The following is a 16,181-nucleotide window of genomic DNA, read 5'->3' as shown; positions in this document are numbered from 1 at the left end:
GCCATTGATGCATTAAGCAACGAAGCAAAGCCCCTGGAGCTAGAGCTCTCCTGGACCAAGACCAAGATCCAGGATTTTGGGGGCCTACTAGGAGACCCTGTGCAGTCAGTACATGCTTGTGGTGAAAACATCAAAGTCACAGAGAGTTTTATATACCTCGGTAGTGTAGTTCACGACTCTGGGCTGTCAGACCAGGAAGTCAGTAGACAGATTGGCCTGGCAGCAGGGGTCATGAAATCTCTCAACAAGAGTACTTGGAGATGCCGGTACCTGTGCAGAAGGACCAAGCTATGTGTTTTCAAGGCCCTGATACTGCCAGTTTTACTATAAGGTAGCGAAACTTGGACGCTATTTTGTGCTCTGGAATCTCGTCTTGATGCCTTTTGTAACAGATCCTTGCGCCGGATCATAGGGTACAGTTGGCGGGACTATGTGTCCAACCAACGGCTGCACCGTGAGACCGGTACAGGACCTGTTACTTGCACAATCCGTGATCGCCAACTCAGGCTATACAGCTACTTGGCTCGATTCCCGCAAGATGACCCTGCCTATCAGGTTGTCTCTGTCCGTGACAACACTAACACTGGGTGGAGGAGGCCTGTGGGACGACCGAGAAGGGCTTGGGCAGATCGATTAAACCTGTCGTGAGGAACTAGAGATGGGCCGGGCCACTGCCTGGCGGCTCGCCATGAAGGACCCTCGTAGGTGGAAGCAAAGGGTATGCGCCCCTGCCGACGTTATCTCCAAAATGATGATGATGATGATGATAACACTAAATAACTAAAACTTAAATCATATCAAATCATTATCAAATTATTAAAAAACAAAAGACCTCCTATCATCAAGAAAAGGAATCTCCTTTGACTTGGCTAGGTATAAACCTTTATTTATCTGAGACAATTGCAGTGTTGCGCTTCGTTTTTACCCTTCTTCTCCACAGTTCTTTTACGCAAAGGATATGAGGATCTATTAAACACCAAAGGCAAACTATTTTAAATATGACGTGTAATACCAATCATTTAACACCGTTTCGCAATATATAGTATTTCTAACACCTTAAAAACATAAAACTCTCAGCAATATGGTATATATATATATATATATATATACATGTGCATACTTAAAATTATATACATATACATGTATAGATATATATTTATATATTCCATATTATACATATAAATATATATATATTGTACCTCATATATATTACATGTACTTCATAAATCATGTATTATATATCTATATCGTATCTACTATATATATATATATATATATATATATATATATATTACACATTATATGTTATAATGTAATGTGCACAAACACATGGAGGGGTGCAAGAGGAACAAGCTAGTAAGGGCATGATTAAGTTATTTTACTTTATTTTTCGACATTAATACGGTAACCTTCCTTGCTATCGTCGCTATATATATATATATATATATATATATATATACGTATTTTTTATAATCTTCTTTTTAAACATAACTGGTCTGGTAGCATTTACTGTTTTAGCAATGATTATTTTTTTTCTGAAACCTTCAAACAGTATGAACAGGTGAGGTGGATCTCGTTTAATTTTATCATATTTCGTCTCTCCTGTGATGGAAATTTCAAAAGTAACAATTCGAGTGGATTAATATTCAACCACTCAGTCTGCGTGAGCCTCATCTGGACACGGTAGACCGAGTCAGAACGGTCATCAATGCTCTTACAAAATACGTAAGAACCGCTTCCCGCTCAGAGGCTCACACTAAGAGTCCTCATCGTGGTTGAATATATTCCGAGAATCTCGGCGAGAAACCCGGCAATCTCACTATAGAATTGATCCTATAAAGTATGATCTTAACCATAGCTTATGGTTTGTCGTCCCAATAGAGTTTCACTGATGACTATGTATAGGTAAATTTAAATGTTTATATAATACATATATGTATATAAATACCCATACATATATACATACATATATATTTTCATACATATGTGTATATATATTTATATACATGTATGCATATATATTTATATACATGTATGCATATATATTTATATACATGTATGCATATATATTTATATACATGTATGCATATAAATACACATAATATATATACATATATGCATATAAATACGCACAATATATATACATATATAAGCATATACATATGTCCATATATATAAATTCACACATATATGTGTGTATATATATTTACATATATGAACATCTATATATGGTATGTAAATACATGTGCATGTAATCATATATATATATGTATATATATACATATATATATTTATATATACACATATATATGCTTATGTATATATTTCCATACATATACATATACATATACATATAAACATATACATACACACTTAACTATGAATGCATACATACATACAAATACTAATGTTCATACACACATACATATATATACACATAACTATGCATGCATACATATATACAAATATTTATATTCATTCACATATAAATATATAAATACATATATACACAAAATATTCGTGCACACACACATATATATATAATTTGCATATAAATACATATGAATATGAATATATACATATATATGCATATATATATACATATAGCCACCCTAGTAAAATGACCCAGTCAACTACATGATATCAAAATGGTGCCAAGTAGTTCGTCAAACACCGCATCGGCGATAGGCACATACTTTATATAAATGCATATACATAAACGCAAAATATACATACATATGTATATGTAAACATACTATATACAAATCAATATGCATGTATATATGTACATGTATATGTATACATATATACATGTATATATGTGTGTGTACATATGTTTATACATATATTTATTATAATGTTTACAAATGTATGAATATATGTAGTATGTTTACAGATGTATACATATATGACAAAGACTATATGTATATATATGTATACATATTCATTATTAAATGTTATATCATACATATACATATATATATATTGATGCATTGCACACATACACACATGGATGGGTGCAAGAGTTATTTAGTAATACTGGCTTATTGGCTCTTATTTTTCGACGTTAACCCGGTAACTTTCTTTGCTATCTAATATCGTCGCTGCAAATATATAAATATACATGTATAATGTATATTTTTATTTTTTTATATATAGCTGGACAGGTACCTCAGGCAAGGCGATTCCCGCTTTAATTTACCATATTTTGTCTCTCCTGTGATGGAGATTTCAAAAGTAACAATTCTAGTGGAGTAATATTCAACCACTCAGTCTGCGTGAGCCTCATCTGGACACGGTAGACCGAGCCAGAACGGACATCAATGCTCTTACAAAATACGTAAGAACCGCTTCCCGCTCAGAGGCTCACACTATGAGTCCTCATCGTGGTTGAATATATTCCGAGAATCTCGGCGAGAAACCCGGCAATCTCACTATAGAATTGATCCTATAAAGTATGATCTTAACTATGGCCTCAGGTTTGTCGTTCCAACAGAGTTTTACTGATGACCATGTATAAATAAATGTAAATGTTTATAATGTACATATAAATAGCCATACATATGCATACATATGTTTTCCATACATAAATGTAACCATATATGTGTTCATGTATATGTATATGTACATGCATGCGTGCATATAAATATAAATACAATACACAGATATACATATATGTATATAGATGTGTGTGCGTATATACACACATATGTATATACATATATGAATGAATGTGTGCATGTATATATATATGCATATATGAATGTATGTGTGCATGTATATATATATATATATATATATATATATGCATATATGTGTATCCATATATATTCACACACACACATATAGATGCACGCATATGTGTATATACAAACATTCATATATAGTAGGTAAATATATATATATATATATTTGTATACGCATACATATATATGCTTATGTATATATTTGCATACATATATACACCCATCCACGTGTGTATGTGTGCAATGCATCATTATATATATATATTTATATGTATGATATAACATTTAATAATGAATACGTATACATATATACATATAGTCTTTGTCATATATGTATACATCTGTAAACATACTACATATACTCATACATTTGTAAACATTATAATAAATATATGTATAGACATATGTACACACATATACATATATATATGTATACATATGCATGTACATATATACATGCATATTGATTTGTATATATTATGTATATATTTGACTAACTACTTGGCACCATTTTGATATTATGTAGTTGACCGGGTCATTATACTAGGGTGGCTATATGTGTATATAAATATATATATATATATGTGTGTGTGTGTGTGTGTGTGTGCATATACATATTTGTATATATTCATATTCATAAATGACATCGTACCAGCTCCCCCTCGGAATCTTAAATACTCACTATACGCCGATGATTGGGCATTATGGCATTCCAGCAATAATGCAGAGTTCTTGACAAAATGCATCCAATTGGCACTGGATATGATTCATAACTGGGGCCTCCAGTGGGGTTTTAAGTTTTCCACAAGAAAGAGAATTGGGGTAATTTATTCACCGATAAAGAAAACCAAACATCAGACTAACTTTAGATAACTACCCAATACCCATTCAAAATTCTGCTACATTTCTTGGTCTACTCTTTGATTGTAGACTCAATTGGAAAGACCACATTGGTCAGTTAAAGAATAAATGTCGAAAAGCACTAAATTTATTAAAGAGCATTGCTGGTAATAAATGGGGAGCTGATAGAAAGTCTTTGCTAATGATATATAAAGCCATGGTTAGGTCTAAAGTAGATTATGGGTCAATCGTGTATAGCTCAGCATCAAACTCGACTTTGAAAGGAATGGATGCTGTGCAGAATGCTTGTTTACGTGTGTCTTGGAGCCCTGAAGTGCACTCAGATCGAGTGTCTTGAGGTGGTCAGGAGTACCTCCCCTCCGACTCAGACGCGGCCAATTAGCACTGACCTATGCCGCTAAGGTGGCTCGATACCCGAGCCATCCTATTGGCAATGGAGGCAATAGGCCCTTTGCCACGACCTCGTCGAGAAAGTCGGTATAGATCTCTCTACTATCGATACCCTAGTACAGTCAAACATAGCGCCATGGGAAACACCCGATTTTTCCATTATGGAAGCTTGGCTTCCATCAGCTAAGGCCATGGCGCCGGAGGTGGAGGTACGCCAGCGGTTCAGAGATCCTTATTAAACATCCATCTTTTTTCATATATATACCGAGGGCTCCAAGACAAATAAGGGTGTGGGTGCGGGTGTATGGTCGACTGAATGTCAATTGAAGTTTCGACTGCCGAATCATACATCGATCTTTCTTGCCGAACTTTTTGCCATTGAGAAAGCTATCGATTTTGCCCTATCGACGACCCACGATAGAATGGTTATTTTTTCTGATTCATTAAGTTCACTTAAATCTATTAAATCATTAGAAACCACTAAAAATTAATTGCTTGGTAATATCATTCGTAAGCTACACGGTGCCATCAAATCAATCAAGCTAATATGGATACCAGGCCACTCTTGTATCCATGGCAATGAACAGGCTGACAAATTAGCCAGGTCAACTGATGATTTGGATACCTTTATTCGTACAGATATCAAGTGTTTTGTGTCTCTTATAAAAGGAAAAAAAACATCTGTGGCAAAGTGAGTGGACCAACCTACAAATAAATAATAAAATTAAAACCACAATAGAGCCGTGGTACACAGCATACAGAAGAGAACGAAGGGAGGTGGTGGTGTTGGCCCGCCTTAGGGTCAAACGCAACAAGACCGATGCACCTCACTCCCTATATTGAGAAGACCTTCCCTTCCACAATGCCCTGACTGCAACACCAGCCTTACCATCAACCATCTACCATCTAATAATTGAATGCCCAAATTATTCATATCACAGACAACCACTCCAAAACTATTTCAGAATAAAAAACAAAGAATTTACAATATCAAATCTATTATCAGACGATGAAAAATGTTAAGTAAAGTAATTGCTTTTCTAAAGGAGACAAAACTTTATGACATTATATAGATTGATAGAATAAATAGGATCCATTGGCTTAATAACCTTGGCCACATGCTGCTGGTTGATAGCCAAGAAAAAAAAAAAAAAAAAAAAGTCAATTCACCTGTTTCTTGAGGGCAAGGGGGGTAGATAAGCAAAGTGAACAAAAAACTTTAAATTGGTATTGGGGGGGAGGGGGGAGACCTTGAAGGGAGGTAAATAGAGCATGGGGTCCCCCTTTCCCCCCATTGGCGTCCCTGGGAAAGACCCTGATGGTATGATTGTTTTTTTGTTCGTTATAATGACGTATATTTTATTTTTACTTTTCGCTACATAACATTCTTCTGCTTCCATGATAATGTTTCACTTTTAGACTACTAAACTTATCGAAGTATACTTTGTCACTTTCTCAATATTGTCTACCATGTCAGTTTAGCCTCCTTATGAAGTTATGCGAGTTTTTCATACATGGGTAAAAAAGATAAAAACAATGGCGTCTAGAAGATAACGTTTGAGAGTATAGTGCAGACTTGTTTGGAGTGTGATTTTTCTAATAAACTACATGTAAAGGAAATTTGGTTAAAACTCCAGGAAAATAATTTTTAAATAATTATTAACGGAATATCAGTTAATTAAAAATAAGTAACAAGTTGAAAATGAAAACAGATAAACTATTATTAATATTTGCAAATTACTAATATTCTTCTCAGAAAAAAAAATTGTTTGCATATTCTTTACCAAACAAGCTATACAATTATGTATTATTAAAATGATTATAACTTTAGATGCCGAAAAAGTACCATTGAGATTTTTCTAATATAAGTGATCTATTATGTATAGATGACCCACACAAAGTTTGAAATCGGTTATGCTTGGGCACTTCTGGTAATTTTGTTTCCTGTGACCCCCAGTGCCCGGACTTTTAAACCTTTATAACGAGCATTTTTCCATTGGAAAATAACTATTTTCTATCTAAATGTGGATTTGACATCCCCGAAATTTGTCTAAGTTTAAATTCTCAATTTCATTAGGCCATTGGATCAAAAGATATAGCTGTTTTCTTTGAAAATCCATAATGGCGACCATGGGGTAAAAACAGGGTAAACTGAACCAAAATTTAAACCCTCATAATTTTTGAACCACTTGGAATTTGGGTCAGAAATTTTGCAGTTTTTCATATTTTGTATGTAGGAATGTTTGATACAAATTTGGTTGAAATATGAGGTAGTGGGTTTCAAAGTGTATTTTTTTGTCCCTCTTTTATATGCAATCACCCTTATATGTTAAGAATGGCAAAGGTGAAAAACCGAGATATAAGACAAATGGGATTAATATTTTAATTTCACCCTAACCATATCTTGCCGTAATACAGGACAGATTTCAAAGAAAACGCTCTTAATCTCAACCCTCATATATGTATATATATAGGCATACATATATATTTATACTATATGCATATACATATATATAAATACATACATATAGATATATACATATATATAAATATATACATACTTATATACATATAAACACATACATATACAAATTAACACAAACATATATACATACATAAACATTCCTATATATATATTTATATATATGTATATATTCATAGAAGTATATATAATCATATATGTATAAATATTCATGTGTATATTCATATATATATATATATATATATATATATATGTGTGTGTGTGTGTGTGTGCTCATATATATATATACATATATATATATATATTTGTATATGTCTATCCATATATGAATTCATATATGTATATTCATATATATATATATATATATATAGATAATATATACATTCATATATATATCCATATATGTATAGTCATATATAAAGATTATATATACATTCATATATCCATATATGTATAGTCATAAATATAGATTATATATACATTACTATATATATATATATATATATATGTCCATGTGTGTATATATATATTCATATATATATGTATATATATATTTGTATATGTATGTCTATCCATATCTATATATGTATATTCATATATATAGATAATATATACATTATATATACACATTATATATATATATATAATATATATATATATATATGTGTGTGTGGGTGTGTTCGTACATATAAATATAAACACATGTATATATATACACACATGTGTGATATATATATATATATATATATATATATATATATATGTATGTGTATTTTATATCTATACATATATAAGCACACATGTATATATTTATATAAATATGAACATTTGTATATAGTATGTAAATACATATATATATATATATATATATTCATATAGATATTTATATATTTGTATATACAAATATATATATATTTTTTTTTTTTTTTTTTTTTTTTTTTTTTTTTTTTTTTTTTACATAACTGGACAGATTTTAGCAATGATTCTTTTTTTCCTATGAGCTTCAAACAGTATGAACAGGCAAGGTGGCTCCCGGTGTTAGTTCGTCAAACACCGCATCGTGATGGCAAATATGCTTTATATACATAAATATATGCATACACACAAAACATACATATAAATATGTGCCTATATATAAACATATGAATTTATAAATATAAATTTTCATAAATCTACATATATATGCATATAAATGTATACATATATGCTTAGAAATGTATGCATATACATATATATGGTATGTTTACAGATATATAAATATTTATATGATAAATATATGTATACATATATCAAAAATATATAATCATATATCATATATATCACATATATTGTATTAAATTTGCAAATATAAAATATGCAAACATACAATAAACATATATAATATAACATGTATATAAATGGAAATCACATAAACTATACTCTTGTTTGTTTTTTACAGCCATTCATTGCACTGCAGGACATAGGCCTCTCTCAAGTAACTATTGAGAGGTTATATGGCAGTGTCACCCTTGCCTGATTGGATGCCCTTCCTAAGCAACCGCGGTTCGGCGCGCTGACACTTGTGCCACGACGGTAACTTCCCCTACTAAAAATACATATCAATATACATAAACATATATATACATATAAGAGGAATCAGGGGTTTCAATTCACCTGTTTCTTGTATGTGTGTGTTTGGGGGGGGGGGGGGGGGTGAGCAAGGTAGGTGTATATATGACATATTTATGTATACACATATATATGTATACGTATGAAAATTCATATTTATCTTTTAAATATAACTAGACTGATAACATTTACTGCCGATATCAACTTTTTTAGTTTCAGCAATTATTTTTTTCCTTGAAATCTTAAAACAGTATAAGAGGCAAGGTGGATCTCGTTTAATTTTATCATATTTTGTCTCTCCTATTATGGAGATTTCAAAAGTGACAATTCTAGTGGATTCTTATTCAACCACTCAGTCTGCGTGAGCCTCATCTGGACACGGTAGACCGAGCCAGAACGGTCATCAATGCTCTTACAAAATACGTAAGAACCGCTTCCCGCTCAGAGGCTCACACTAAGAGTCCTCATCGTGGTTGAATATATTCCGAGAATCTCGGCGAGAAACCCGGCAATCTCACTATAGAATTGATCCTATAAAGTATGATCTTAAATATAGTCTAAGGTTTGTCGTCCCAATAAAGTTTTACTGATGACTATGTATAGATAAATATAAATGTTTATATATAAATATATATTATATATGCATATATATAAATAGCCGTACATATATACATACATACGTATTTCCATACATATACCTAACAATATATATGTGTGGGTGTGTTCGTACATATAAATATAAACACATGTATATAAATGTACATGTGTACATGCATGTATATATATATATATATATATATATATATATGCATGTGTGATATATATATATACAATACATATACATATATATGTATATGTATGTGTATTTTATAGCTATACATATATAAGCACACATGTATATATTTATACAAATATGAACATTTGTATATAGTATGTAAATACATATATATATATTCATATAGATATTTATATATTTGTATATACACGTACAATCTAATCAATCTAATCTATATATTTTCACACATATATATGTATACACTATATACACATATACATACCTATGTATCCATACATACATACACATATATATTTGCATACATATACACATATATTTATATATACACAGAATATTCATGCATATATATACACATCTGCATATAAGTACATATGAATATATATAAATATGTATGCATATATATACATAAAGCCACCCCAGTATAAAGACCCAGTAAACTACATGATGTCAACATGGTGCCAAGTACTTCGTCAAACACCGCATCGGTGATGGCACAAATATACTTTATATACATCAATATATACATACACACAAAATATACATATATATGTATATATAAACATGAATATATATATACATATATACATGTATATATGTACATATATACATGTGTGTGTATATATAATGTATACTCATTTATATATTTACAAATGATGACAAATGTATGTATATGTAGTATGTTTACAAATGTATACATTCCTCGTATATGTAGGACAAAGCATATATGTTATATATGTTATCTATGTTATATAAACACATTATACATAATAATGTAAAGCACACACAGACATGGATGGGCGAAAGAGGAACTACCTAGCAAGGGCATGATTATATTTCGACGTTAACCGGGTAACTTTCCTTGCTATCTAATATCGTCGCTGTAAATATATAAGTATACATATATAATGTATATATATATATATTTTTTTTTTTTTTTTTACATAACTGGATAGATTTTAGCAATGATTCTTTTTTTTCCTGAAAGCTTCAAACAGTATGAACAGGCAAGGTGGCTCCCGGTGTTAGTTCGTCAAACACCGCATCGGTGATGGCAAATATGCTTTATATATATAAATATATGCATACACACAAAACATACCTATAAATATGTGCCTATATATAAACATATGAATTTATAAATATAAATTTTCATAAATATACATACATATATATATGCATATAAATGTATACATATATGTTTAGAAATGTATGCATATACATATATATGGTATGTTTACAGATATATAAATATTTATATGATAAATATATGTATATATATAAAATATATATATAATCATATATCATATATATCACATATATTGTATTAAATTTGCAAATATGAAATATGCAACATACAATAAACATATATAATATAACATGTATATAAATGGAAATCACATAAACTATACTCTTGTTTGTTTTTTACAGCCATTCATTCCACTGCAGGACATAGGCCTCTCTCAAGTAACTATTGAGAGGTTATATGGCAGTTTCACCCTTGCCTGATTGGATGCCCTTCCTAAGCAACCGCGGTTCGGCGCGCAGACACTTGTGCCACGCCGGTGACTTCCCCTAATAAAAATACATATCAATATACATAAACATATATATACATATAAGAGGAACCAGGGGTGTCAATTCACCTGTTTCTTGTGTGTGTGTGGGGGGGGGGGGGGGTGAGCAAGGTAGGTGTATATATAACATATATATGTATACATATATATATATGTATACGTATGAAAATTTATATTTATCTTTTAAATATAACTGGACTGATAACATTTACTGCCGATATCAACTTTTTTAGTTTCAGCAATGATTCTTTTTCTTGAAATCTTAAAACAGTATAAGAGGCAAGGTGGATCTCGTTAAATTTTATCATATTTTGTCTCTCCTATTATGGAGATTTCAAAAGTAACAATTCGAGTGGATTAATATTCAACCACTCAGTCTGCGTGAACCTCATCTGGACACGGTAGACCGAGCCAGAACGGTCATCAATGCTCTTACAAAATACGTAAGAACCGCTTCCCGCTCAGAGGCTCACACTAAGAGTCCTCATCGTGGTTGAATATATTCCGAGAATCTCGGCGAGAAACCCGGCAATCTCACTATAGAATTGATCCTATAAAGTATGATCTTAACCTTAGCCTATGGTTTGTCGTCCCAACTTAGTTTTACTGATGACTATGTATAGATACATGTAAATGTTTATATAATATACATATGTACATATAAATAGCCATACATATACATACATGTTTTTCCATACATATGTGTATCCACATGTGTTCATATATATGTATATATACATGTATGCGTGCATATAAATATAAATACAATACACACATATACATATATGTATATGTGTATGCGTTTATACACATGTATATGCATATATGAATGCATGTATGTGTGCATGTATATATATATATATATATATATATATGCATATATATGTGTATCAATATATACTCACATATATATATATATATATATATATATGCACACATATATGTGTATATACAAACATTCATATATAATAGGTCAATATATATGTAGGTATTCATATAGATATATTTATATATTTGTATACGCACACACATATATATACTTATATATATATATTTGCATACAAATATTAATACACATATGCATACACACATATATACACATACACACACACACATTTATATGCATACATATACATATGCACAAATACTCATGCATATATATATTAATACATATATATGGATATATACATATAGCCACCCCAGTATAAAAACCCAGCCAATTACATGTCAACATAGTGCTAAGTAGTTCGTCAAACACCGCATCGGTGATGGCAAATATGCTTTTTATACATAAATGTATGCATATACACAAAGTATATATATATATACATAAAAATATACATATTCATATGAATATATAAATAAATTTTCATATATATATACACATATTAAATATTTTTAGAAATGTATGCATATATATACACACATGGTATGTTTACAGATGTGTACGTTTATATATGATAAAGACTATATGTACATATAAAAAATATATAAACATTCTTTATCATATATATCACATACATTCTATAAAACATGTATATAATAAATGGAAATCACATAAACTATACATGTTACATACATAAATATACATATCAATATACATAAACAAATTACATATGTGTGTGTGTGTGCGTGTGAAAGGGTATAAGAGGAGGAACCAGGGGTGTCAATTCACGGAGCGCACCTCCCCGTCCGGGCTACTCCTGTGAGGACTTCGTCTTGATACAATGGAACTGTCGAAGTCTTAGATCTAAAGTAAATGACCCTAAATTATTAGCCTCATCCTATGCTCCCGATATTATGGTTCTCCAAGAAAGGCATTTAACACACCTCGTCTCTGACGAGGTCGTTTCGCTGAGGAACTATCATTTATGTCGGAAGGATCGTGAGGGTAGGGGTGGAGGCGGAGTCACCATGTACATCCACCAAAACCTCCCTTTTACAGAAGTGAATATTGATTCTACTTTGGAGTTTGTATCATGCAAAGTAAAAATTAATGGCACGTATCTGGCTATATGTTCAGTTTATTGTCCACCTGATAAAGTGACAATCTATGATGTGCTCTTTGCTCTTCAGGAACGTCTGCCACAAAATAAAGTAATTTTAGGTGATTTTAATGCTCATCATACGTTATAGGGTTCCCTGCGGTTGGATGGTAGAGGTGAGCAAGTAGTTAAGCTGATTAATGAGTCTGATTTAGCCCTTCTGAACGATGGTAGTCCCACGCGGGTGGACGATAATACCGGTAATTTGAGCTTTATAGACATATCACTGGTCTCTTCATCAATAGCAGCCAAGTGCCTGTGGCACACCATTGACGACTCGTTTGGAAGCGATCATCTTACTATTTTGATTGAATATTCATGCGACATGGTGAGAACGCCTTCAATGCCTAAATTTAACGTAAAAAGAGCTGACTGGATCGCCTTCACAAGGAGCGTCAAGCTCGAACTTGTTGGTGAAACCATTGATAATAAAGTAAACAATATTCAGAATTCGATTATAGAAGCAGCATTGTTATCCATTCCTAAAACTTCGACAGATAGCGTTGAGCATAGAGTTGCATGGTGGACACCAGATTGCCGCAGGGCGCTGTGCCGACGCAATAAGGCCTACAGGCTTTTCAAAAATAACATCACAAATGAGAACTTTTGCAATTACAAACAAGCAAGAGCTAGGGCTCGTAGAGTAATAAGACAGGTAAAAAGAGACTCCTGGCGGAGCTTTCTCTCTACAATTAACAGAAATACAAAAGCATCAGAGGTTTCGTCCACTATCAATAAGAAAAAAGCATCTTTCAAAATTAACATCATTGACGAGGGTAACAATTTGGATTCACCTAAAAAACATTGCTAATGCACTCGCCAGGCAGTTCTCTCATACAAACAGCTCAGCAAACTACCATCCCGCATTCCTGCCAATAAAGGAAGCGGCTGAGCTGCAACCTATTCACTTTGCCACAGATGACTTTGATTACAATAAAGATCTTACAATGGATGAGCTTGTCCGAGCCCTAGAAGCCTGTAGAGGAACATCCCCAGGCCCCGATGAGATTCGATATGAGATGATATAAAGTGTCAATTCACCTGTTTCTTGTGTGTGTGTGTGGGGGGGGGGGGGGTGAGCAAGGTAGGTATATATATAACATATATGTATACATATATATGTATACGTATGAAAATTTCTTTTTATCTTTTAAATATAACTGGACTGATAACATTTACTGCCGATATCAACTTTTTTAGTTTCAGCAATGATTCTTTTTCTTGAAATCATAAAACAGTATGAGAGGCGAGGTGGATCTCGTTTAATTTGATCATATTTTGACTCTCCTATTATGGAGATTTCAAAAGTGACAATTCTAGTGGATTCTTATTCAACCACTCAGTCTGCGTGAGACTCATCTGGACACGGTAGACCGAAATATGTATATATACATATTCATCATTAAATGTTATAACATACATATACATATATATATATATATATAATGATGCATTTCATGGATGGGTGCAAGAGTTATTTCGTAATACTGGATTATTGGCTTTTATTTTTCGACGGTAACCAGGTAACTTTCCTTGCTAATTAATATCGTCGCTGTAAATATATAAATATACATGTATAATGTATACTTTTTATTCTTATTTTTTTTATTTTGTTTTATATAGCTAGACAGGTAACTCCGGCAAGGTGGTACCCGCTTAATTTTACCATATTTTGTCTCTCCTGTGATGGAGATTTCAAAAGTAACAATTCGAGTGGATTAATATTCAACCACTCAGTCTGCGTGAACCTCATCTGGACACGGTAGACCAAGCCAGAACGGTCATCAATGCTCTTACAAAATACGTAAGAACCGCTTCCCGCTCAGAGGCTCACACTCAAAGTCCTCATCGTGGTTGAATATATTCCGAGAATCTCGGCGAGAAACCCGGCAATCTCACTATAGAATTGATCCTATAAAGTATGATCTTAACCATTGTCTAACATATGTTGTCCCAACTTAGTTTTACTGATGACTATGTATAGATACATGTAAATGTTTATATAATATACATATGTACATATAAATAGCCATACATATACATACATGTTTTTCCATACATATATGTATCCACATGTGTTCATATATATGTATCTATACATTTATGCGTGCATATAAATATAAATACAATACACACATATACATATAAATACACACAATATATATACATATATAAGCATATACATATGCCCATATATATATAACTTCACACATATAAGTATATACATATTTACATTTATTAACATTTATGTATAGTATGTAAATACATGTGCATGTAATGATATATATATACATATATATGCTTATGTATATATTTCGATACATATACATTTACATATAAACATATATATACAAACTTAACAATGTATGTATACATACATACATATACTTATATTCATACACACATATACACATAACTATGCATGTATACATACATACAAATATTTATATTCATACACATATAAATATATAAATATATTCATATTTACACAAAATATTCGTGCACACACACACACACACATATATATATATATATATATATATATATAATCTGCATATAAACAAATATGAATATATGAATATATACAAATATATATGCATATATATACATATAGCCACACCAGTAAAATGACCCAGTCAACTACATGATGTCAAAATGGTGCCAAGTAGTTCGTCAAAC

The 16,181-nt window shown here is 31.5% G+C and overlaps 5 non-coding genes across 5 annotated transcripts; all 5 read right to left on the bottom strand.

Annotated features, from left to right (window-relative positions):
• Positions 1-1,649: 1,649 nt before the first annotated feature.
• Positions 1,650-1,850, bottom strand: LOC125035544. The gene has a single exon (XR_007115829.1). It is a non-coding gene; the product is annotated as a small nucleolar RNA U3 (small nucleolar RNA).
• Positions 1,851-3,264: 1,414 nt separating this feature from the next.
• On the bottom strand, positions 3,265-3,465 carry LOC125035486. The gene has a single exon (XR_007115776.1). It is a non-coding gene; the product is annotated as a small nucleolar RNA U3 (small nucleolar RNA).
• Positions 3,466-9,434: 5,969 nt separating this feature from the next.
• On the bottom strand, positions 9,435-9,635 carry LOC125035547. Its single transcript, XR_007115832.1, has one exon. It is a non-coding gene; the product is annotated as a small nucleolar RNA U3 (small nucleolar RNA).
• Positions 9,636-11,824: 2,189 nt separating this feature from the next.
• On the bottom strand, positions 11,825-12,025 carry LOC125035484. The gene has a single exon (XR_007115774.1). It is a non-coding gene; the product is annotated as a small nucleolar RNA U3 (small nucleolar RNA).
• Positions 12,026-15,230: 3,205 nt separating this feature from the next.
• Positions 15,231-15,431, bottom strand: LOC125035485. Its single transcript, XR_007115775.1, has one exon. It is a non-coding gene; the product is annotated as a small nucleolar RNA U3 (small nucleolar RNA).
• Positions 15,432-16,181: the final 750 nt, after the last annotated feature.

Source organism: Penaeus chinensis, chromosome 19, assembly GCF_019202785.1.
Source record: "Penaeus chinensis breed Huanghai No. 1 chromosome 19, ASM1920278v2, whole genome shotgun sequence".
In the NCBI taxonomy this organism is placed as follows: Eukaryota; Metazoa; Arthropoda; class Malacostraca; order Decapoda; family Penaeidae; genus Penaeus; species Penaeus chinensis.
Note: the sequence above shows the minus strand (reverse complement) of the source record. Positions and strands in the feature narration are given on the sequence as shown.